The following is a 26,736-nucleotide window of genomic DNA, read 5'->3' as shown; positions in this document are numbered from 1 at the left end:
CTAAGTCATTATCAATTCGCAAGTGAACAAATACACCTTCGAACATTTGTAAACGTAACCACGAATAAAAACATGAATACAATATAAAACAACAACCACAAAAGTTTGCACAAATACCATGTTATATTTCAATAACGAAGTTCCACTGCCAATGATTCATTCTCTATTGTATTGCTCTAATGTCACCATCATTGGTATGTATATGTGTGTGTGTTTTGGATAAACGAAGGACTTTTTTTGTTAGCTTTGATATTTTGTGCTCGCAACAATTCAACATTTGCATGCTTTTTTAACCTGTCCAAAAAAGTTGTAAGTATGGATGTTGGTGTATGGCTATTAATGATGTTGTTTTTGTTTTGTTGTTAGATTTTCCACGTTTCGTTATTGGTTGTATGCAATCGTTTAACAGAATTGCGGTCTTTCTTGTTTGAAAGAATGTCGCACCGAAATATTTTCCAAAAAAAAAAAAACTTGAAATAGTACAGACATGTTTTTCCGTGTTGATAAAGGAGTTAAAAGCTAACTTGGTTTTGATGAAAAATTGTATGCATTTCACAGATGCGACCACATAATACTCTAATACTTGTACTGAACATGTTGAAAAAATTTTTGCCATAATAAAATGTCATTTAAAGGTAAGAAACCTTCAAATAATATTTTACAAATGAATTACAAACTCATGTTTTATTGAACTATTATAGGCAAATTAATTGTAGTTGAATCTCCTAAAATATTACATTAAAAAAAATATATTCGTTATTTCAATTGCAACATTCTTTAGTTCAAATACCGATGATTAATTACAAAAATTCCATCAAATAAAAAAAAAATGCAAATGGTATGTCCTTGATTTCGAAGGAATGTCCTTACGACGTCCGTACGTCTAAATGTGGCTTTCAACGCCTAAGGCTTTTTTCAATAATGTCTGACTTTTCCTCTCATATTTTCTGAAACTTTGCTCCAAATAAAGTCTCTAGGGCCACTGTAACACTACCAAAAGTAAAATAAAGAAGAGTTACAGGACCTCTCATGTGTAACCACCACCACGCGTTGATTTAACAAATAGCTATTTTAAAACCTGACAAAACATGAAATGTTCATGCAAAATTACCTAAAAATATCTAAGCATTTGGTGCTTCAAAATTCCCCACAAAACTGAACAAGCCGATTGGAACACAGATATATACAGGGTGAGATGAAAAAACTGCAGATGAAAGACTGCTGTCTTTTCAACGCCACTCGTCCGACAGCTGTTAAAATTATTCCAGTGACAGCTCATTATATTGTTTACAAGTATAAAAAACTTTTTTGGGGAGAATTTTCCAGGAAAAAAGTTATTCGTGATGGAATTCAAGCGCGAATTCTTTATATTTGGCTGGAAAACAACAAGTGGCTATCCTTAGAGCCCTCCAGCATTTAAATGTGAATAAATCCTTTGTGTCTCGTACCATCGCTCGTTACCGCGATACTGGTAGCGTAGCCCGACGTCAAGGAAGTGGACGGAAGAAAACAGCAACATCAGCAGAAATGGTTCGAAAAGTGAAGAAGCGACTTGATCGAGGTTCCTCGCTTCATTTCCAGCGCACAGTGGCCACCAAAATCTCCGTATACTAATCCGTTGGACTATTATGTCTGGAGTATTTTGGAAAGCAAGGTTGGCACTAAAAACTACCAAAGTTTTTATAACCTCAAGCATGCGCTTCGCCGGAAATGGTCCAAAATACCGCAGAGCAACATTCGGCCAGCATGTGACGGTTTCATTATCCGTTTGATGGCAATAATTCGTGCCAAAGGTGGCCAATTCGAACAAATTTAAACTTATTCTAAAATTTGATACTATTTCCGACATTTCTTGCTTTCATTCAATAAAATATAATAAAACTTTGTTGCAGTCTTTTTATCTCACCCTGTAGTGTATAAATTCATGATCAGCAGAAAATTCTAAGTCTTTTTAACGATATCCGTCTGTACATCTGTCCGTCTATCTTTAGAAATCACGATACAGCATATAATATTTGACGTAGAGCTTCAACATTTGATACAACAATATGTATTGCGTCCAGGATGGTTTTTTTATTGAAGATTTGACATATCGGTCCACGTTTTCGTATGGCCCCCATATAACGATAATTCACAATATTCGAAGACGATGATTGATGATTTTTGCTACATTTTTCCACGGATTTGTCTATGTTCCACAACCGGAGCCGGAACGCATCATATACTACAAATACCAATTTTTTAGACAAATCCGTTGCAAAATGTTTGAACAAGCATCAAATACGGAATATCAAGAGGTAACATTATATGGGACTACACGAAAACGTGGACCTATGCATACTATGTGTCGCCACAGCAGATAGAACTCCTTACGAACTACAAATACCAATTTTTTAACAAATACCTGAAGAAATTCACCAAAAAATAATCAAAAGGCCGAATATCGGAAAGTACCGTTATGTGACGGTAATACCAAAACACGAACCCTCCCTTTCAAGGTGAAGGGTACAATGACTAAATTGACTTCCAAATTAACTTTCCATTTGTTTTTGTTGTTTTGAATTTTTCGCCCGGTTAATAACTTGAGTAATATTAAACTCTAACGTCCAATTAACCTTAACTACCAGCAATTAGGTTAATTAAAACTACAAATATTACTACGAATGGGTCTGCATCTATTAAATGACTTGGAAAACCGAACATCATTATCCATGCCGTTCGAAGCATCCAGCCACGGAAATCATGAAACAAACAATTGGCAGTGGCTTCGATTGCCGAACGAAGTCTTGAAAAACAACGATTAGCGATAATTTCTGTTCTTCACAAACAATTTCGAAAAATACAAAAAACAAACATTCTGTGGATGGTAAAAATATGTAATGGAGTTACGACCTTGCCTCTGGGCAGACAATTGTGAAAAGCATTATCTGCTTCAAAGGAATCCGTGGTAGAACAAATATCTAAAAGAAGAAAAATTAACTCTCCGTTATTGTTGTTTCGTTATGTTTGTCCAAAATGAAATTAATGCTCTCCTTCGTTGTCGACTTTCCCTAATTAAGTTAATTGAGGTAATAAATATTATTAAATAAGTTGAAAAACGTTATCTGTGTCAAGATTGCCAAGAATTTTAGGGAAACGGTCAAATTTTTGGCTGTGATTTATTTAGAATGACCCTACTTTTTTGCCCCATGAGTTTTGAAAGAAAAAGTGTGTGTGTTTGTTTTTTTCGACAGATAAACAGACAATTTTTAATGCAACGTTTAACATATTTAAACGTAATTTGAAAATAAATTCAATAACAAAATAAAGTTTCTATGTGAAATGTTTGTTGTCCTTATCTTACAGCCCTCTAAAACTAGGCAATACATTAACATTTTTACATATTTTTTAATATGTATTGTCTTGTGATCCCAAATGTATTGCCTGCCGTGTCCCTTCCTCCCCGGGTTCCTGTTCTTGTACATTAACATTTTTGCATATCTCTTTGTGGACTTTTCAAGGACATCATGATTTATACGCATAAACGTGCCAAGTCAGTTACAACAACATCATCGGAGAACAGTCGGGTGGAATATTATGTTGTCATTTTTAATTCATGATTTTGTTTTTGTATGAGGAAAAGAGAAACAACAACAACTAGACACAATGACAGTTTAAAAATAAAATTCTAGAATATATGTATTTCACCTCAAATGACTTGACCTTGTCAGTGAAGATTACTCACTCGGCAGTTTTTGAAAATTGGCAGTAATTTTCGACGATTTTCACGAAAAGACAATAATAGCTGTAGACAAATTATGGATAAAAAATGGGGAGTAAATTCAACACATTTTTTTTTTTGACATTTAAAAAAGTGGTTTAAAATATTGGATACCTTAAAGAAAAATACCAATGCACAGTGGTCGCTGCCATTGGCCAAAAAAAAATTAAAATCAGATATTTATTGTCAAATGTGTACACATGAACTCTTAAGGGGTTAAGCTTTTTAGAACACATAATAATAATAATGGCTTCATTCTAACGGCCCACTGCGAGAATAGCATAACAAAAGAGAAAATGTAGTTAGATGTTAGACTTCGCTGCAATTTTGTCATGTTTATGGTCCTAGTGACATAGAATATATTTTTGTTGTTTGGGATTGATAAAGATGTAATTGGGAGGTGCTCAAAATTGTTACAAGCATTGACGTTTGAGTGCAATATTAATGTCGAAAAATGTAAGGCCTTTGCATTGGAAACTGCAAAAGAGTTAACGAATAGATATCCATGGTACTATCTTCCACCCACAGTTCATAAAATTTTAATACATGCACCCGACATTATAAAATATGCCATTGTATCGATTTGTGAATTATAGGAGGAGGCCGCGGAGTCGAGAAACAAAGATATAAAAAAGTTTCGACAAAATCATACCCGAAAAAAATTCTCGTGTTTCAACAAATTCAGATCTTATTAACCGTCTTCTTCTGAGCTCTGACCCTTTTATAACGGGACAGAGAACGTTATCAAACAATAAAAAATCTATATTATTACAACCTGTATTTGATTAACTTAACTAAAACTGAAATTTATAAATATCCATTAATAACATTGATTTAATTTTATATGAAGTTGAAAATAAAATTTGAAAATAAAAAAATTGGAACTGATTTGTAAAAAAAATACTTCTACTTTTGGAGGTACCTTTGAAGGTGGACTCTACCTAAAGGCGGCCGTTCCAAATATTTTTAAGTATGATTATTTTTTAACTCTTTATAATGCAAAATGTCAAACAACAGAACAATCTGGTGTGGAAATGTGACAAGAATTGGGCAAATAACCCTTATTCGGGAGGTACGTTCTAAGGGGACAATGCCAAAACATGCATCGACCATATCCTTTTTGTCAAATTTTGTATTTTTATCCCATCAAGGTACCATAACCAAAGATTTATATCGATATCTGCGCTGAAAATATGAAATGACAATTTTAATAAGGGAAAAGGCATGGTAGAATTAAGACGGTATGGTCATGTTTACAATTTTTTCAAAATCATTCATTTAGCAACATCTCACTGTCAGAGTTTTTATATTTGTATATACAACAAGTAAAAATGCTGTAAGTTCGGCCAGGCCGAATTTTGAATAACCTTCACAATTTGGAACGAATTTGCCAATTTCCAAAAAAATAAAATCCGTTAAAAAATTCGGTGAACTTGTAGCTAAAATCTTCAAAATATCGAATATCGAAAGGTACAGTTATATGAGCATATAAGCAGTAGTATCCATTACGAACTTCAAATACCAAATACGAAACATTTCCGGTGAATAATGTCGCTTAAATTATAAAAATACCGAATGTTTTGAAGGTCCATTATATGGGGGCTATAGCATAACGTGGACTAACTTGGGCCATTTTTAATACCGAAAGTCCTGCAGACATAATATAAAATGTGTATTTCGAGGTATAAAATCAGAGATTGTAACTAGTTTTCTATACAATGCAATTTGACAAGTTAAGTTTAGAAAACGCAGAGATTATATGCTTATTTGAAATGACTACTTTCATTCTAGCATTGGAAAAATGTGACAGATGAACTATTTTTTAATAAGAAACTATTTTTCATTTCATCTTTTCATAGAAGAAATATCCAGTCCAGGATTCGTCTAATAAAAGTACAAAAATACAAATTTTGTATTTTAGTCAGATGTTTTAATTTAACCAAACTTAAATTCGCAATTCTTACCCAATTTTTTTCAGAAAGATCTGATATAAGTTACTATTTTTAATGTCAGTGATAATCCTTGAAAACTAAGACTGAACATCTTCCAACGAATTTCAGATGTTATTCACCATAAAAAGTAAACTCTCTTAATTTATTCCTATTAGAAAGACAATGCGACTTTTTGAAATTAGAATATTACACACCCTTTTTTTCTTTACCCCCTGGTTTTTATTTCAATATCCTGCCATCCAACCCAACTTAAGATTTCCTTTTGTCATATTACGCCAACCTCATTAGGATGGTATTTCTTCCTGTTTAAGGATAATTTTTTGGAAATTAAAAAAAATTGCATTTCCACTCATTTATTTAACTCAAGGAAGTAATGAACAGAAAAATGGATTGACAAAAGGATTTTCATTTCATTTAGATTTTACTTGGTTTTGTTTACAAGGACACAATCCACCCCCAACATAAAGCCAAGCAAATTTCAAAGGAACTATTGTTGGAGAAGTTAATGAGACTTCCCCTCCCCATAACTCCCACAGCTCCCCTTTTGTTTGTTTTGTTATTTTTTTCTTTTCTTCTTTGTGGGCTTAATCGAATGTACATTTGAATAATTGGATATCAAACAAAAATAAAAAAAATACAGCCAGAGAATGAAGATAATCTGGCAGTCAAGCCGTTACCACCTAATTTATTATATTTTGTTGTTGTTTTCTTATTTGTGTTGTTATTGTTGTGCTAGTTGTTACAGTAATCCTTTAATTGCCTAACAAATGTAACCGGAGCCAGTCATGTCTTAGCTCAATGTCAGCCTGTTGGCTTAAATGCTGGTCCTATTCATTACATTTTGTCTCAATTGAAAATTCACTATGGACGGATTAAAGTAAGACAAATTTTCCAAAAAAAGAACTGCATATTCATTCAGTCTGAGACTTCATAATGTTAATATTGTATAGATTGCCATAACTTCTAAGTCGATTTAAAGATCCCACACATTTAAGAATTTGTAATTATAATTTGTATTGACTGTTATTGACAATGGGATACATCGGTTCACGTTCAAATATTTTCCTTATATAACAGCACCTACATAGGACTACAATTTGGATAGTTTGGATCCTTGTTTTCGGTACTTGAGAGCTTTCATCCACGACTCCCAACAAAAGCGACAACTAAATATTATTAAGGATTCCTTAAATAAAAACTGACATAATTTTCTATAGAAAACGAACAGAAGAAATTGTAATTCATTTCCGAAGTATTTTTTTATAAGGAAAAGTTGGTCCTTAATTCCGAGGCATTTTATCTACAGGTAAATTTAAAGACATTTATTTTTTTTCCTACAAAAGTGAAGCATTTCTTCTTATAAAAAGACCTGTCTTCAGGACAGATATTTTTTCAATACGAAAAAATTTAGACCAATAGAAATTACAGAAACATTATTTTTATGAGGGGAATCGACTTCAAAACGACCCCAGGACCGAAGCATTTTTTAAGAAAAAATCTTGCTTAAAAAATAACATAGGTATAGAAATTCCGACATACGTATTTTTTTCTATTGCCGAGGCCAAATTTTTTCTGCATAGAAATACATCCGTGTCTATAGAAAAATGTACATCCGTGACAGTGCTCTGACGCACGATTTTTTTTGTAAAAAAAGATCTTCGGATTTAGTCACGATTTTTTTTCTGACTAAGGCCTCCCATCCAACAGGTCAACACTTTGAATAAACCTAATCCTGATAAAATGAGAAATGATCTTTTAATATATTTCAAACTTCACACGTTCCAATGTGTCTTTTAATACATGATCTGGTGTGAATATATATTGGACCACATGTTTTGGTACCTACCCTACAAAGGGCCACAATTTTAAATAATTATATATCTCATAACTTTTCGAGACATGTCAAGATTATTTTCAAACTTTGCTTATGTAAATATTTCTCTCAGCCCTGAATCTAACTGTGTTCGATGTTCTTTAAATTAATATTTTTATCAGTATGCGGTCCAATATCGGATACCTCACTCACATATCCTAATTTTCCAAAAATTATCACATATCTCGTATAGAGGGAAGGATATAAGGTCTAAGTGAGACATTTTTTCTATCCACAAAAAAAATTTGATCTTCTGGATAATTTAAGATTTGAAATCGAAACAAACATAACTGTGGGAACTAAAATTTAAAATATCCTTTTTTCATTTCAGGTATGTAAATCAGCCGTATTTTCTTGAACTAATTTTGTAAGTATATCAAAATATGCCCTTCATCCCACCTATTATGATTGGAAATATGTATATCTGAGAAATCATATCACCTGTACTTATTTTTCAATGGGAAATCAATTTATTTACCAACTCCTTCCCATGTGGACTTTTACCCACTCAATAATAAATTTCAGGACATTTAACAAATTGTCCTGTCTCCACATACAAACTCACATGATAGGGATTTTAATAAAATTACACAAAAAATTTCAGACAAATGACTTTAGGGTAGCACCGACAAGGTAATATATCAGGTATCCTATGCAGAAGCTTACATGTGTGTCTCTGTGCTTGTCACCACAATGTATGGACATGGACATAAACTGTACATGCCAATAATAAATTATTAAATGCGTTTTATTGTATTAGTTAGATGGTAATAGGGAGAGAGAGAAGAGGGGAAAAGGAAGGAAGAGAGGTGAGATACTTTTCATTTGCCATTCCCCTTAGACGTCCCTAAGAGATGATGGGAGTTTGCACATCAAATGTTAAGGAAGGTCCTGTGCTAGAATTTGATATCGTCGGTCAGCTGTCCAGACAAGGACATGACAATAAGGACACTTTTATAAAATTCTCATTAATTTTAAAGACTTTGGAAAATTTTGCATTAATTCATAATTGGTTTCGAATAATTTTCAAAGTGCTAGTGTTTTTAAGTGAATTTAAAACAATTTTTTTTAAATTGTTATAATTATAGAACGCCACTGCCCTGAAGCTCACATTTTTTTATATTTCCTTCCTATTTTCCTTCTAAAATGCAACTTGTCTTGTATTCTGTAGAAAAAAATCATCTGAAAGATGGCTCGTTTCTATATAAAAAAGAAAAAACTTTTTCAGAGGCTACGATTCCTTTCATGTGATATGTTCCCAAAAGTGAGCCCTAATTTTTCTGAAAGAGGCTCTTATTTTCGATGGAAAAAGGAAAGTGAGGTTTTTTCAATCAAAATAAATGCTTCAGTCCTTAGGCGTGATTTTTTCTTATTTTTTATACAGAATTGAGATGCAATTTGTCTATAGAAAAATTACTTCAATATGAAAGAATGCTTTACTCTTCCAAAATGTGCAAAAAATGTCCCAGATGAGAGGCCAGATTTTTTAGGAAAAAATTACCTGAAAAATTACTCAGTGTTTTCTGGACCCATACAGTCCTCAAAAACGAGAATTTTCTATTGTAAATAATACCTCAGTATTTTGAAGTTCGATTTTTCTATAGATAAAATGCCTCAATATAAGGCCTCCTTGTGATACCCTCCACCATAGTATTGAGGGTTAATTAAGCTTGTCATTCCGTAATTAAATCAAACGTACTTTTTAGACCCAAAAAAGTGTATATACCTGATCAGCGTTAAATTAAAAGTCGATTCAGCCATATTCATCCGTGAATTGATTGGAGTTGTCTTTTGTCTGCAGCCAGGTCATGTTCGAAGATGAGCTATATCGATCAACTTTTCGATATAGCCCCCATATAACTAGACATCGAAATATTCGATATTTTGAGGATTCCAGCCTTATTTCCTAGCGGAATAGCTGAAATTCTGTCTTTGGACTTCGCAAATAGTTCGATCTACTGTGGCAGAAAAGTGTTCATATTCATGCTTTCGTGTAGCCCCCATATAATTGTACCTACCGATATTCGGTACTTTAACGATTTTAGCCATATTCTCCTACTAGTACTACTTTCCAAATGGTCGGTGGAACTGAACTGCTTTTTTATTCGTTTTTATAGAAAAACATGCCTTAGACAATGACCCGTATTGAAGATAATTAAAGTTCTCACCTGGATGAGGATATGAAAGTTTCGGTACAACCAAAGCCTTTTTTCTGGATTTTCAATATGTTTTCTTTATTTTACCTACACCATGCCAACTCTGAGGCTGGAAACTTAATGCTGTCAATAATTTAAAATATCATGACAATTGTTCTCTTGCCTCTTTTGCTTGGCGGAGACAGGAAAACCTGCACCTTTAAAAAAAAATCCGCACAAAAAACTCACACAGACAGATGAATAACCAACCTGCGCTTCAACAATTATCCTGGCTATTAAAAAGGACTCGCGCTATTCAACAACGACTACGACAACAATAACAAAAATCATAATTATTGTTCTACCATAATAAAGCAGCTCAGGGTCATTTAATTTTTAATTAATGTTTGTTGCACTCTCAAATAGTCTCCCTCCCTGCCACACAGGCAAGGAAAAAGGATGTACATATGTTTGCATTTTTATGGCAGGACATTGTGGTGGTATGCAGACAACATAAAATTATTATTGTGGGTGATGTTTTTTTGTTGTTTTCGGGGATAATAACCAGTGATATGGAAATGCAAGAATTTACTAAGAGCTGAAAAAACGTCATCATTAGTGTTGACTGCTTTTGTCAGCAAAAAGGCAATGGTAGTGAATATTTTACAGGATTTTGCCAGCTAGCACAGGATGGAGTATTCAAAAAGACACATAACTGTTTATTTTTCGGTTTTTGCCGAATTAAAATTTAATTAATTTCCTGTAGCCGTTTCATTTTCCTCCTTAAGGCGTTTGATTAATAAATACTTGGTTTCGAGGTGTATAATTAACATTTATTCTTACAAAAGTTGGAAAACCAATGAAAATGTAGCGAAGAGTTATGTTTCTCAGTTTCAGCCGAATAATTTTCTCCATTGATAATTACTTGGTTTACAAAGAAAAGGCCTTTGACAAGTTACGACCGAAAAAGTTGATTGCCGGCCAGTTTTCGATTTTTATATTTCGAAGAGCCCAAAAAGTTTTCCTTGATATAAAAAGTAGTAATTAACGACCCTTATGGTTATTAATCATTTTCCAGAAGAAGGATTGTTTCAATTAAGATAACAACTGAAAAAGTAATATGCCCTCAATATCCTTGTTGTCTGTCTTGTCTGATAGCACTCACCCTGTAGTGGGTTGTAAATTTTATTACTAGTGGAACTGGTGTGGTAGACCAACATATGATATTATTCTGTATTTCATTTCCAAAATGAGATTTATTAAAAAGCTTCACATCACATCTGTCATATGCCGTATACTTTATAAACGTGCTAACAGACAAATTATTCATACGCCACAGGTGACATAATTAATGACAACACATTAATATTAATCACACTCTTCTTAACAAGTACACTTCCGAACTATGCATATTTATTAATTATATGACAGGACAGAGGAATATTTTCATAACAAGAAATTCAGGCCTCTGAACTCTTGACAGGCATATTTTCCTACAGAAAAAAGACTTTGGGCCAGAGGCCTTTTCTTCGATATAAATAACATTCAAGTGCCTGCTACTTCCTACACTTCAATTTTTTTATTCGTTTCAATAGTTTGTATTGGGTCATTGTTGGACTTAACATTATTAATCAGAACGTATCACACATCGTACTATTCTGTCCAAACTATATAAAAATCTTTATATGTACGCCCTAGAAACAAACAGGGACCCCAATATTAAATTTCAGGATTTCAGGATGTAATTTACCAATTATCAAATTTAGTACAATTATAGTACGCATATTCAAACCCAACTCATTCTTCGAATACATACACCAACAGTGTATGTATAAAATTTCAAATTTCCCTTCATCCAATAGCAAATTTCGTACTTTCCGTACAATTATCGTACACATTCCCCACCACCTCCATATATCAATTCCAGATATCAACAATGACATCTAAATCAGATTTCGGGATACCAGCTGTATTGCTTCACCCAATACCAAATTAAGTACTGTTTAGTATTTTTCGTGCAATTATAGTACACATTTGCATAACCCCCTTCATATCTCAGTATTTTGAGGTTCATATTTCTATTCCAGATACCAACTCAGACCGCAATATAAAATTTTAAGATTCCCTCAATCCCTCATCCCTCAATGAAATAACAAATTTAGTACCATTTCGTACTTTTCGTACAAGTATAGGACTTATTTCCAAACCACCGTCAAATTTCAAACACAGATACCATCAGTAATTTAAATACCAAATTTCAGAATTTTGCCTCTGTCTTTTTTTACCCAGTACCAAGTATAGTACTATTCAGCACTTTTCTTACAATGCAAGTACACATTTCCGAAACTACCTCTATAGATCTAGGATACAGATGAATAGCGTTCTTAATACCGAACCAAATTTCATATTTCAAGCACTATCTTTTCACCCAACAAAATATTGTACCAAATATAGTTTTATTTAGTACTTTTCATGCACTTGTAGTACAAATTTCCAAACTACCTCTTTATCACAAAACCTACCACCAACAGAGACCCCAATACAAACTCTTAAAAATTTCAGGTTCATTTGTTTACCCTAAACCTAACTGTTCAGAATTGAGTACTATTTAGTACAGTTCGCACATTTTCAAAAATACCTTCATATAGTTAACTTGCTTTCCAACCTTGATTCTAGTATTAATTTAGAGCAATCTTAAAGTTCAAATTTCTAAAAACCCTTTGGTACAGCTATCCTGCGTTCCATAATTAACTTTCTTTCCAAATTTATGATAGAATAATAGCTTATTCCGTTTGTCCAATACAGAGTATTACATTTTTAGTACATATTAGTATTTTTCGTATACATCGAGACTGACTCTCGAACAAAATTTCAGGACTAGAGCTTCAGGAGTTTCATCTTTGCCTGAATTTTTCACTACAATTTTATATATGAATGACATAAAAAAATTAGTCTAAGAAGTTTTTGCTATAGAAGTAAGTCTAGTCTCCGAATTAAGGCATTTTTTGCACTGAAAAAATTTTAGACTTCAGTTCCTTTTTATAGCAAAAAGTGGAGACATAGCATAGTCAGGCATCTTTTTTCTTTGAAAAAAACGAGTCTTAAGAGGTCTGTAACTCGACGTATTTTTTATAGAAAAAATCTCGGGTCGCATTTCAGAGCCTCTTTCTCTTCTCTTCCTTTCATTTTAGAACACTGAGACATTTATTTCTGTAGAAAACAATCATGGGCCTGACTGAAGCAAAATAGTAAGAATGATTTTTTTCTTGCAAAAAATATGCTTGAAAAGAATGAGTCATTTTTTCATTGATATATTATGACCCCCAGCGGACTGCGACATTTTGTTCATAGAAAAAAACGGGACACTAGTTTGAGATATTATTTTCCATGGAAAACCCAAGTTTCTGCTTTGAGGCATCTTTCTGCAGAAAAAAAATATTGAACTCCAGAAAACAAACACGATCCTTTTTCTATTTTAAGAATCATTTTTTTAAAATTACATAAAGGGATCCGTAACGTCCATTCTTAAATCTAAAACTCCATGCTATGTTTCAAAAACTAGAACTATTTTTTAATTTTCGATTTTCATGGTTTTTATACTGACTCCACTCCCGTAGTCGTTTTCTAAAATGCCCCTTCCTTTTAACAATTACTTATTTACTCTCTGGCAAATTTGTTTAGCCTTTTTGCGGTATTTAACGCCAAATCACTTTGATAAATGTTTCCATGGCAATCGATTCTCAAATGTGACATATTCAGGTCTAATCCATTTTGCAACAGCGGCAGTATCCTAAACCCATTTCCTCCACTCATGTGTTTTCTATTTGCTCAAATGTTGTCACCACATCCTTGTCAACTTAGTCAGTTTTTACTTGGTGGCTGGGTCTTTTGCAATTTGTGGCTAGAAAATGTAATTGGAAATCCCGTCCCTCCACCTATACAAACATTGAAACGCCTTTGGGGCTTATTCGTTAGCCGTACAGTGCATGTTCGTTGAAACAACACATTTATGTTGTGGTTGTTGTTGCTATTTAGTATTGGTTGTTTTTGTTGTGGAATGCATTCGAAATTATTTTCTCAAATGAACAATGTCCAAACGACACACACATTTACACATCCTCATGAACACCCATACCCAGTTAATATCCTAATGCATTATAAATGCTTCTACATGAGAGCACTTCACTGTTAACTGATTTTGATGGTTCGTGGTTCTCATCATTACCCCATATTGTAAATGTCTGAAAACAACAAGAGCAAAAAGCGTACTAAAATCGTTTTTGTCATTGGTTTGATGGGTATTTGATTGAAATCTACTGCTTGTTTAATTGTCAAAAATGAGGAGAGCCAACAAGGCAAGGACATACTTCGGATGGACATTTGTTGAGTTTTGCGTTTGACTAAAAGATGACTTTGTTATAAATAAAATGTTTTTTTCATTGAATATTCGATACTGAATGAAAGAATAGTTGTGCACAATTTTGCTAAATTACCACACATTTAAATGAATAAAAAGTATATTTGGATATAGAAAACAATGATGTGGAAAAATAAATGTAATATTTGGAGGATATATCAAGTTTAGTTTATTTTGGCAATGGAAGAAAAACATAGTGCCGCAAAATGAAAGTATAGTGTTAGAAATGGAAATGCGGGATTTGTTTTGTGGAGTTTTAGTAAATTGCTTCTTGAAAATGATTAAAAAAAAAATTTGGGTGACAAAAATCCCTTGAGTATCGATTTTCTCTGCAGGAAAACTTTGTTATGAAGAAAAAAGGGCAATGTGCTGCGTAAGTTTTTTTTGCTGTAAGTCTTCTTATAGAGGAACAGAAAGTAAATGAGTGTTAAATTTGTGAAATGTCCAAGTGGTCTTATAAAAAAGGTTTATTTTTCATCTCACAGATTTTTTTCCATATCAAAATCTTTGCTCATATTCTCTTAATACCCTCCGCCATAGTAAGGGGGGTATATTAAGTTTGTTATTCTGTTTGAAACACCTCGAAATATACATTTTAAACCCCACAAAGTATATATATTCTTGATCAGCATAAAATTCTATATCGATTTAGCGATGTCCGTTCGTCTATCCGTTTGTCCGTCTGTGGAAATCACTTTGAACGAAATAAAGAAGGTTGATAATTTTTTTTTCAAATGTATATTATGTCTGCATTGAAAATGGGCCAAGTAGGTCCTCGCTTTGATATAGCCTCCATATAATAGTGCATCCCTATTTTCGGTATTTTGGTGATTTAAGCGACATTTTTCACCGGAATTGTTTCAAAATTGGCATTTGAAGTTCGTAATGGAAACTACAGCCTAAGACAAACAATTTTCTGTGTAGGTCCACGCCTTCGTATAGCCCCCAGATAACGATATCTCCTGATATTCTGCATTTTGATGATTTTAGCGACATTGTTCACAGCAGTTGTTTCGAATTTGGTATTTGAAGTTGGTAATGGATACTTCAGCTTAGGACAGAAAATTGTCTGTACAAGTCCACGTCTTCGTATAGTCCCAAATAACGGTAACTCCCGATATTATGGTGATTTAAGTGACATTATTTACCGGAATTGTTTCAAATTTGGTATTTGAAGTTCGTAATGTCTATGACAGAAAATTGTATGTGCAGGGCCACGTTTTTGGTATAGGCCCTATTTTAAAGAACGGTACCTCCCTATATTCGGTATTTTGATGATTTTAGCTACATTATTCACTGATTTTTTTTAAATTTCGTATTTGAATATTGTAATGGCTTATGATAAAAGTTACCTATGCTGGTCCACGTCATCGTATATACCCTTATATAACGGCTACATTCGGTATTTTTAAGATTTTAACAGAACTTTTAATGGTTTTTTTTTTTTTTTGAAAATTGCCAAATTCGTTCCAAATAGTGGTGCTCCGACTGCGGCACACTACGTTTCTTTAGTGCTCCGACTGCGATTCTCGTTGTGCTCCGGTACAGTATCACTAAAATATTTTTTAAGGGTTTTGCTCCGGTACGGTACACTAACTTAGTGTACCACTCCACCTCGGAACGGTACAGAACACTACAGTACAGTGCCATACTGTTTATTTTCGAACGCTAGTAAGAAGTTTCCGAACTGCCCTCGTATTCAATTCCTTCCTTAGGTTATTTTCTCAGAAGGCACCCTCCTCGCTCTTAGCCAACTAGATTCCCTATAACTAAATAATACAGCAAATCATTTATCCATACTTATATAACTCAAAATAACTCAAAATATTCCAACTTCCTGGATTGTAGGGTATCGTTTATAACTTAAACAACTTTTAACAATTATTAGCAATTTTTTAACAACTATTATTTTTTTTAACAATTATTAACAATTTGCATTCACCACTCTGAACTTTTTAAAAGTTATTTGTCATATTGTGGTACTTATTTATTTTGAATATTTATCCTTTTGTCTTCCTAGCAATAACAGCAACAACACCAAAACTGCAATGTTATTTTTACTTTTAAAAAATTATTCTGCCAAATGTAATCAAAATATTATTATGATTAAAATATTGTGTACTTGAGTGTGTGTGTGCGAATAAATGGTCAAATTAATTACAATTTTATAATCATTCTTTCTCCCTTATCCTTTCATCGTCTAACGCTCATATAGCCATTTTGAAATTACTTCATCATGTGAATGTGAAAAATGTAGAAAATTTTAGCCATTGTAGACTGTGTGAGTTTTACCACATACATATATAAAACCACATACATATATGAAAAAATTGTTATTTAATATCACAGTGTGGCTTGTTTGTTCGGGATACCGTAGTATTTTGTTGTTGCAAAATGGTCTGGCTTTATCCCTTTATTGTTGTTTTTATAAAAACAACGTTTGTTTATTAGTGGAGAACGATGGTAATGTTTACCAGGGGGTAAGGCAGGGAATACCTAAGTTTCGGAAAGAGCCACCAATCCTCATCAGTTGCCTTGTTTTTGTCTGGGATATTCTCCCCAGAAGTTATTTTAAAAATAACTTCTATGACAAAAAACATTTTTTTACCCAAGTGACGAGATCGTAAGCTCAATAGAAGAGGAACCAAAGAATTAAATAAAACTAAAATTCTCTTGGAAAGCCTTCTAAATCTTACAACCGCACTTATAAACATTTACATCTTTCTCCACTTGTTATGCTTTCGTTCAGCCTGAACGAAGTAGCATAACTATGTAAGTTGGTTTTGTCTGTTACAACAAAAACCCCTTCGTCGACCGTGCCTTGTCTATTAATAGAACAGTGTGGCTTGTTTGTTCGGGATACCGTAGTATTTTGTTGTTGCAAAATGGTCTGGCTTTATCACTTTATTGTTGTTTTTATAAAAACAACCTTTGTTTATTAGTGGAGAACGATCGTAATGTTTACCAGGGGGTAAGGCAGGGAATACCTAGGTTTCGGAAAGAGCCACCAATCCCAAACAAAAACAAGGGAACTGATGAGGATTGGTGGCTCTTTCCGAAACCTAGGTATTCCCTGCCTTACCCCCTGGTAAACATTACGATCGTTCTCCACTAATAAACAAAGGTTGTTTTTATAAAAACAACAATAAAGTGATAAAGCCAGACCATTTTGCAACAACAGTTATTTAATATCGTTAAATATTTAAATATTTAATAGTATTGTTGTAAACAAAAAAGGAAGTGTTTTATTGTATAATAGTTATTTTATTGCATGATTTATTGCTGCATAAAATACTAAATATTACAAAAATATTTTTTTTATATATGTTCGCTGTGGGAAGGAAAGTGGAACACTTTTACTAAACATTCCATACCATTTCTGATATACTTTCATGCTTTGTATGTGGACCATATGACTCGTATCCACCAGCCAAGTGTATGCTAACCACTGCTTAATATTCTTTGAAATGCTGCTACTCTTAGTGGTATAAACACATACGTCTGAAGGTTTTAATAAATCGTGATTTAATTAAGAGATATAGGAAAGTTTTTCAAAAAAAAAAAAAAAAAAAAAAAAAAAAAAAAAAAAAAAAACATTTAAAAAATCCAAATCCAAATAAATTGTCCATCCGTTTCGTCCATATAATACGTTTTAATAAGAATACATATTAAAGAAATTATGTAATGTAAATTTGCGCTATATAAAAAACTTTAACATTTGTCGTTGTTCAATGCATTCTTAATTATGGCACATCAATAGCTCTCAACAAAGTCAACAACTTACCTATTTACATAAAAGTAACAGCATATAACACAATAACAGGAATGTCAATAGGTTATGGACGATTTTTTTTATGAAACCTGAGTAAAAAAGTTAAAATTAAATTATTGTAAATAATTAAAAACACCACAAAATAATATGGCTTTAAAAAACATGTTGTGCTGGTACGCGTATGAGAAACAACATTATTCATGCGCCACAGTTTACAATAATAGTCTTTTTATACCCTCCACCGTACTATGGAGGGTATATTAATTTTGTCATTCCGTTTGTAACTCCTCGAAATACTCATGTCAGACTCAACAAAGTATATATATTCTTGATCAACGTAAAATTCTAAGACGATTTAGCCATGTCCGTCTGTCTGTTGTAATCACGCTATCTTTCGAACAAATTGAGATATAAAGCCAAAATTTTGCACACATGTATATTTTTCCAGTAGGCAGGTTAAGTTCGTAAATGGGCCATGTAGATCTAAGTTATCATATAGCCCCCATATAACGGTACCCCCCGATATTCGGTATTTTGATGATTTTAGCGACATTATTTAACAGAATCGTTCCAAATTTGGTAGTTGAAGTTCGTAATAGATACTGCAGCATAAAACAGAAAATGGACCATGTAGGTCAACGTCTTCGTATAGCCCCATATACCGTACCCCCCGTTATTCGGTATTTGGATGATTTTAGCGACATTATTTACCGACATTGATTCAAATTTCGCATGTAAAGTTCGTATTGGATAGTTCAGCCCATGCCTGTGTCTGTGCAGGTCCACGCTATAATTTTTATAATTTAGGTACATCATAAACAGATTTTTATTCAAGTTTCGCATTTAAATATTGTAATAACTTATGACAAAAGTTGCCTATGCAGGTACACGTCGTCGTACAGGCATTTTGTATTTTTAAGATTTTAACAAAGAAATTGCCAAATTTCTACAAAATGGTGGAGCGTATTAGAAGTTCGGCCCAGCCGAACTTACAGCTTTTTTACTTGTTTACTATGTTACTTTTATTAACTGACATTTTGTAATAGCAGAGTCCCATAATGAATTTGAAAATTAAGAAGATACTATCGAAAGAGTAGATATTTTCATTTAAATGGCAATGTTCCTTTTGTTAAATTTCAAAGATCTAATGTTTACATTGCGAGCCCAACAGAGGGATATGGCTAATTCGATACAGAATTTTCAAAACTATTTCGAGGTCATGCTAATGGAGTGACAATCAAATTATACCTCCTAACGATATGCATCGATTTTAATCTTAATAAATTAATACAATTTTCCGGGCGAATTGGCTGTCCACAGTGTTTTTGGGTGTTGGGGAATGGTACTAAGAATATGAATGGAAAGGTAATAAATACTCTCATGTGTCATAAGCCTTTTGAGTTATTTGAGATTCGATTTTTTGTTTATTAAATTAAATAATATAATTATTATTTTTTAAAATAAGAAAAAATAATCTGTCCTAATGTCCTGAATTTGGTACATCCGACAAAATTCTGTCTAGAAGCAGGTACGCCGAATTCGGAGAAAATCGGTTCAGATATAGCTATAGCTCCCATGTATATTTTTTATTCGACAAAAAGGCAAATGTCAGATATCTTATGAAGCTCGGAAATAAATTTGCCAAATTGTATGTAAGATTTGGATATAGCTCCTACATATATCCTTAATCCGATTTCAGGTTTATTGTGCAAATAATAGCTAATAGCAGCCCAAAAAGAGTGAACTTCGGGACTTCGTTACCATTTTGTGGAACTCGGCTCGGAAATAAATTCTTTTGTTACGGTAGTTCTAGTGTAGGTTATCATATATTCCGGTCCCCCCCGACTTTTGCTTTTCCTTGTTGGTTTCCATTCAGAATCAGCAATCAGCGCTTTAAAATATGTCCACAAATTTGTAAACATCTATATGAAACTGTCACATTATAGAATTCTGACATATCATTTTATTTGTTTGCGGTAAGCATAACGGAAAATCTTTTGAATTCATGGCATTATTAATATTTATTTCTAAAAAATCAACAGAAAAAGTTAACTTGAATTATTCTAAATTGTTTCAATATTGCAATAACAATAATTTAAAATTGCCGTGATTTCTAAAGTATGATTTCATCTGTTTAATATTTTATTGTTTACCTTGTTTCAAGTAGTTATTCCCAAAAGCCAAGGCAACACTCCATCTACATGATTTTTTATCCCCATATGTAGAATTTACAAAATCAATTTTTTTTTGTTACTTCTCCTTTTCTGACATGCTTCTGCTTGCTTGCTTTGTAATTTGATAAATGTTCGTAAACATTGCTCAAGTTATTGTTTGTGTTGCTGTCATGTTCATTTTATAATTCTAGAACAGGTTAAATTTCATAGTTTTTCGAAATTAGGTAAACAAATCCATGTCAAAGGAGTTGAGAACGATATGTGAAACAGGTTTTGTTGTAAAATATCTAATAGTATTAAATCATTTTGTTAGAGTTTACATTATTAGTTGTTAATGACTAATAAAGGCTGGAAAAGTGTTTTTACATTTTGTGGTATAATTTTAATTAGTTTTATAATGCAAATTGTTATGTGAGAGTATATTTAGAGAGTTAACCATATCAACTACTAGTCATAAATTGCAAATGTAAAAGTTAAATGGTTAAAGTTAAATATGCGATAAGGCTGTCTACAACAGACTCAAACATGTTGTGTAAACTAGCTATAAATTGGATATAAATTTTATTTTGTGAAGTTCCCAGACAAGAAACAAGGGAACTGATGAGGATTGGTGGCTCTTTCCGAAACCTAGGTATTCCCTGCCTTACCCCCTGATAAACATTACCATCGATCTCCACTCATAAACAAACGTTGTTTTTATAAAAACAACAATAATGGGATTTAGCCTGACGATTTTTGCAACAACAAAATACTATGGTATCCCAAACAAGCAAGCCAAACACTGTAATATTATATTCCATTTCTTTAAGATTTTGCAAATTTACTAAAATGTTGATATAGACAACAACAGAACCATTCGCATTAATAACCATGAAAAACATAGCTTTTCAAAATTGTATTGACTTTATATGTATTACTAATGTATGTTTCTTTTTCAGATTTTTTTAGAGTCCACTTGCAAAGCTTCATGTTAATTTCTTTGCGGCCAAGGGATGATTAAGGGTCTACGGATGCCTGCAAACTTTGAGCCCACACGCTGTAAACCGCAAGTCGGGCATATGAATGTATTTTTAGGGAAGTATCAATACTTGAATGAATGATAAGAATGTACTTTATGGTATTCTTTTATATTTTCAGATCTACCCAAAAATGTGAGGTGACTTCACAACTGATCTGGCAAAGGATTTTAGGGGTTTTTCCTAATAGTCGGCTGTCATAATCGCAGAGAGTATAAGCAAAGAAGAACCCAAAAATGTAGATGTGTATATTAATGACAGTACGGCAGTTATGTATGATTTATACAAAACAGTGTGCGAAGACATTTAGTGTATAATAGGGAATGTCAGGCCCTATAATTAATCTTTCGACAGTGTTTTTATATAATATAATAATAAAACATCAAAGATGTAAAAAACTAATATTTCATTGTAATGGTATTGAAAAGGTCTGCCACTCACAATACAAATTATTTTGCAACATTTTAATGCTCCTCATCGCTATATCTTGATTTCAACAGACAAGCGGTCTGACAGATATCTTTAAGTCGACAAAATTAATTTACGCTGGTTTACGCTTTACCATCGCTCTTCACTAATAAACAAGCGTTGTTTTTACAATAACAACAATAATGGAATTATTATTTTTTACTAACGGTTTTTTAAATTAAATTTTCTTTGATAGTTTTTCACTGAATCATAGGAATATAGGGCCAAAACCTGAAATAGAAAAGGAGCGACAAACATTTATGTACAAATACAATCAATTAATTTGTTCTTTGTACTTTTTACTTTTCTTAAACTCTGAAATTTCACTGTAAAAAATATATAGAAATTAATTAGTATAAGTTAATTAATAATATAAATATGAATTTTAATGGATATAATAAAGATGTATAAATTTCAATTAATTTAAAGAAAATTTCTTCGGCTCACAGCCTTCTCAAAATGTGGTGGGGATACAATGGCTTAAATATATAGGTAAGTAAAGGGTTAAAGTCTAGAACACCAAAAAGTAGAAAAGGTGTCATGGTGAGAGATGTTCTCGATGAGTGGTGGTTTGTTTCTCTAGCTAGACAGCTGCCATAAAGCACCGCTAGACTTTTTTTCTTTCCCAGACCTCATTTTCTAAAGTCATTCATTTGCTATAAATATATATTAATACGATTTTATTACTTTACTTTGGGTAATCCAATCCTTACGAATGAAAACGTGGAAAATTTTAAATAACAATGCAATCCTTTTGAAAACAAAACGAAAAGGCTGCAGTCATGTTTTATTCCATTCGATTAACAATAAATAATAACGGCTTTCCTGGATGGCCTCACAGATTCATTGAAAATATTGCTGTGACAATTCAAAATTGATTTCAATGATATTTTAGTGAACAATTCAATTTGAGTTCAGTAACATGTACTGCAAGCCTCTAGGCCATTGAAGGATTACACAAAGACATTCGGACAATGACATGAAAAAGTATCTGGACAATGAAAATGTGTTTTTCCGTTTAAATAAATAACTCTTTGGTTTCAACTGTTTTTTTTTTTTTTGATTCGTTGCTGTAGGCCAATTTTGCAAACAAATCAAAATCTTAAACAAAAAATACCATGATTTAATTTATTTTATTAAGCATGGATACGGGAGTCGAGGAGATTAAGTCGCGCAATAATAAAATAATAATATTGTTTGTGTTTCGTTTTAATCTTTATATATTGGAAGAAGACAACGAAACGTCGAGTGAAAGTCAAAAGGATCTTAAATAAATACCAGAATCGTCCTAGTTATGACCCACACACACGCTTGCGTTACAGTATGTGGCCAACACCATTTAAAGGAACCATCGATCAAGGACCATCTTCAAACCCCATATTTTTTACATTTTTTTTTTAATTTTATTGAATGAAAGCAAACAATTTCGGAATTTGTATCAAACTTTACAAGAAGTTTAGATTTGTTCGAATTGGTCACTTTAGGCACGAATTATGGCCTTCAAACGGCCAATGAAACCGTCACACGCTGCCCGAATGTTGCTCTGCGGTATTTTGGCCCATTTCCGACAAAGCGCTTGCTTGAGGTGATTGACACCTTGGTATTTTTTAGTGCCAACCTTGCTTTCCAAAATACTCCCGACATAACAGCCCAACGGATTGGTATCCGGAGATTTTGGTGGCCATTGTACGCTGAAAATGGAGCGAGGAACCTCATTTTGTAACCATTCTTGGGTGGCGCGTGTTGAGTACGATGGTCCTTTTGGATTGCCCACGGTCGACGGTCAAAATGTTTGCGTGCCCAAGGCTTTAATACACACTTCAGAATATTTTTGCGATAATATTCTATATTTATTCTGATGCCACGGTCGATTAATATGAGCGGAGAGCGACCATCGGCTATTATGGCGGCCCACACCATCACCATGGTCGGCGCTTGAGTTCTGGTGGCCAACCGAAGGTGTACAATTTCGGCTGACATCTTTGGCAAGTAAACACGATCATTTTCTTTGTTTACAAACTACTGGACAACGAATGTGTTCTCATCGAAGAAAACCAAATTCTGCAGTTCATCACTTTTGGCCAAGCGAAGCATCCCATTAGCTCTGTTGAGTCTATTTTCTTCCTGATGCGGTGTAAGTTATTGCACTTGTCTCAATGTCTGAGCTCATTTTTCAATATTTGCCGAATGAAATATTGCGATATATTCAACTCACGAGCCATTTTCGATCACTGCAACGAGGGTTTCGATCAAGTCGCATCTTTACTTTTCGAACCATTTCTGCTGTTGTTGCTGTTTTCTTCCGTCCACTTCCTTGACGTAGGGCTACGCTACCAGTATCACTGTAACGAGCGATGGTACGAGACACAAAAGATTTATTCACAGTGCTTAACAATAGCCGCTTGCGATTTTCCAGCCAAATATTAAGAAATCACACTATCACGCTTGAATTCCATCACGAAAAACTTTTTTTTGGAAAATTGTCACCAAAATGCTTTTGTACGCTTGTAAACAATATAAAGAGCTGTCAATGGAATAATTTTAACATCTGTCGGAAGAGTGGCTTCGAAAAGTGAGGAAGCGACTTGATCGAAACCCGCGTCGCAGTGGCTGAAAAATGGCTCGTGAGCTGAACATATTGTAATATTCCATTCAAAAAAAAAAAAACATCGTAATGCTAATAATCTCAACCTGTAACCACCATTCTTTTCTATTATGCATTTAGCTTTCATACAATCATACAGGCTATAACAGCCATTAGTAATGTTGTTGTGGACGGCGGAATCATAATTTTTCATTTCATGTATGTCATATTCATGGAAGTCATGTTGAATTTGGAATATATGCGGTTTCACAATTGTGTCCTCATGCATGCCATTCGTACATATTTGTCTCCATAAAATTACCATTTGGGAGAATCATAAATCTCAAAATGTTTCCATTTTCATTGCCAAATGAAAAACAATGGCATAAAATTGGACATTTTGACAGTCACACAAAATTATTGCCTATGCTTCGTAGGAAACCTGAAACTGGGCAGCAGACATTATACTATACACCTATAAATTAGGTGAAATAAGTAGCAATTTTATAGCGAACAAGGATATTAAAATGCATGCTTTTGTATGGATGCAAGTGCAGCGTGTTTTTTTGGCATTTTTAAATATTTGAAAACTAAAAAATTCAAAAGCACCTAAAAGTTATGGAATTAAAGCATTAAATGAAGAAAAATGCCTAGTACGGACTAAAAAGTGATGCTCTAGGGTATAATCGGAATGGGGCGGTATTATAAGTTTGATGTATGTGTTGGTGATAGAAGAGTTATAAAAACAAAAACTGCAACAAAGTCAAACGCCATATTTTTAACCTTTTGTAACTTTTATTGAGTGAAAGCAAAAAATGTCGGAAATAGCATCAAATTTTAGAATAAGTTTAGATTTATTCGAATTGGTCACTTTAGCCTCGAATTATGCCTATGAAACCGATACAAGCTGCCCGATTGTTCCTCTGCGGTATTTTGGACCATTCTCCGGGAAGCGCAAAAATACACCAGACACAATAGTCCAACGGATTGGTATCCGGAGATTTTGCTGGCCATTGTGCGCTGGAAATGAAGCGAGGAACCTCATTTTGTAACCATTCTTGGGTGGTGCGTGCTGAGTCCTGCTGGAATGCCCAAGGCTTTAATACACCCCCCAAAATATTTTCGCGACAATATTCGGCATTTATTCTGATGCCACGGTCGATTACTACGAGCGGAAAGCGATCATCGGCTGTTATAGCGGAATTGAATTCCATCACGAATAACTTTTTTTCCGGAAAATTCTCGCCAAAATGCCTCCGTACGTTTGTAAACGATATAATGAGCTGTCACTGTGATAATTTAGCAGCTGTCGGACGAGTGGCTTAGAAATGACAGCAGTATATATTCGTGATTTATACTTTGGTGTTTGGAATTTATTTTGGGTTCTACCTCCAGTAGCAGAATATTGTCTATATAGATCTATGTTTTTCCATAGACCTATATTACGGTTCCTTCAACTATTCGGTATTTGTTCGGTTTTAACCACATTTTCTAACAAAAGTATTTAAATTTTAGGGTTTGATGGTCGCTATAGATACCAATCGCTATAAAAAAATATCCACATCATATATCGATACTTCCCGATATTCGATATTCTAGTGCTATTAGCCACATTTCTTAACTGAATAGGTTATTAGAGTTTGAAATAGGTTCTATGTCCCGTGATGTCGGTATAGATTCACATTTCCCTATAACCCTCATATATCATTATCATTGGTGTACAGTCCGGTCGAGTTTAACGATGTTTTTACATGTACTTATATCTAATTTCTAATATATGTATAAAGAGAGAAATTTATGTATAAATAATACCCTAAATAAAGTTGATCCTGTGTAATCATATTCTCAAAAAAGGTTCCTAAGCACAATTCTGATTATGCCTCAGTGTTCCTCAAAAAATTCATTCAATCAAATTATTTTACAAGGATTCTACAAAGGATTCTCATATTGTCCTAAATCTCCTTTCATATGCATTGGTCCGAAAAAACTTTAATATTCCCCGAAAATCATGGCAATCAATGGACAACAAAGTTGCTCATGGGAATAATTACTATCCTCGAACGTCAGAGACACATGAAAACCTGAAAGATGATGCAATGTCCATAAAAGTGCATTGTACTTTATTTTTAGTGGGAGGTGGGCTGGCAACAACATTGGAGATATTAACCCGGAAGAGTTCCAAATTTTCCCTTTGATAATAAAGCGCAGGTATAAGGCTGCAGAAATGCCATAAACCTTGGAGCACTTAACAACAATATTGTTCATTGTTTCGGCATAAACCACTTTGTACCGTTCGTTGTGTTTGAGAGAATATGGTAAGGATCAGAAAATCCGTTGTGCAGTTTTTTCCCCGTTCGTGTAAGTGCATTTTCTATCGAAGTTGGCTTGCTTCTTTTCTGATGGGTTGAAAAATTTCAATTTCTTTACGTTTGAAATAGGGAAGGTGAAAATTCCAGTTTGTTTTCTTTCCTCATCTAAATCTATGCTGGCTATTGACTTCTTTTGTATTTCGAATTATGTTTTGTCTTTTTTCTTTGTGTGGGCAAAAATCGTTTCTTAATTGTCGTCTATATTAAGATGTGCCA

At 33.4% G+C, this 26,736-nt stretch overlaps 1 protein-coding gene across 2 annotated transcripts in view; it reads left to right on the top strand.

Annotated features, from left to right (window-relative positions):
* The window catches only part of LOC131800840 (sex-determining region Y protein-like), a 238,005-nt gene extending 216,125 nt beyond the window's left edge, over positions 1–21,880 (top strand). For both annotated transcript variants that reach the window (XM_059118626.1, XM_059118625.1), the window contains one exon: positions 21,022–21,880. The gene's annotated coding sequence lies outside the window, so the exon portion shown is untranslated. The remainder of the gene's footprint in view (positions 1–21,021) is intronic.
* The last annotated feature ends 4,856 nt before the right edge of the window (positions 21,881–26,736 follow it).

This window comes from Musca domestica, unplaced genomic scaffold (genome assembly GCF_030504385.1).
Source record: "Musca domestica strain aabys unplaced genomic scaffold, Musca_domestica.polishedcontigs.V.1.1 13, whole genome shotgun sequence".
NCBI classification, from domain to species: domain Eukaryota; kingdom Metazoa; phylum Arthropoda; class Insecta; order Diptera; family Muscidae; genus Musca; species Musca domestica.
Note: the sequence above shows the minus strand (reverse complement) of the source record. Positions and strands in the feature narration are given on the sequence as shown.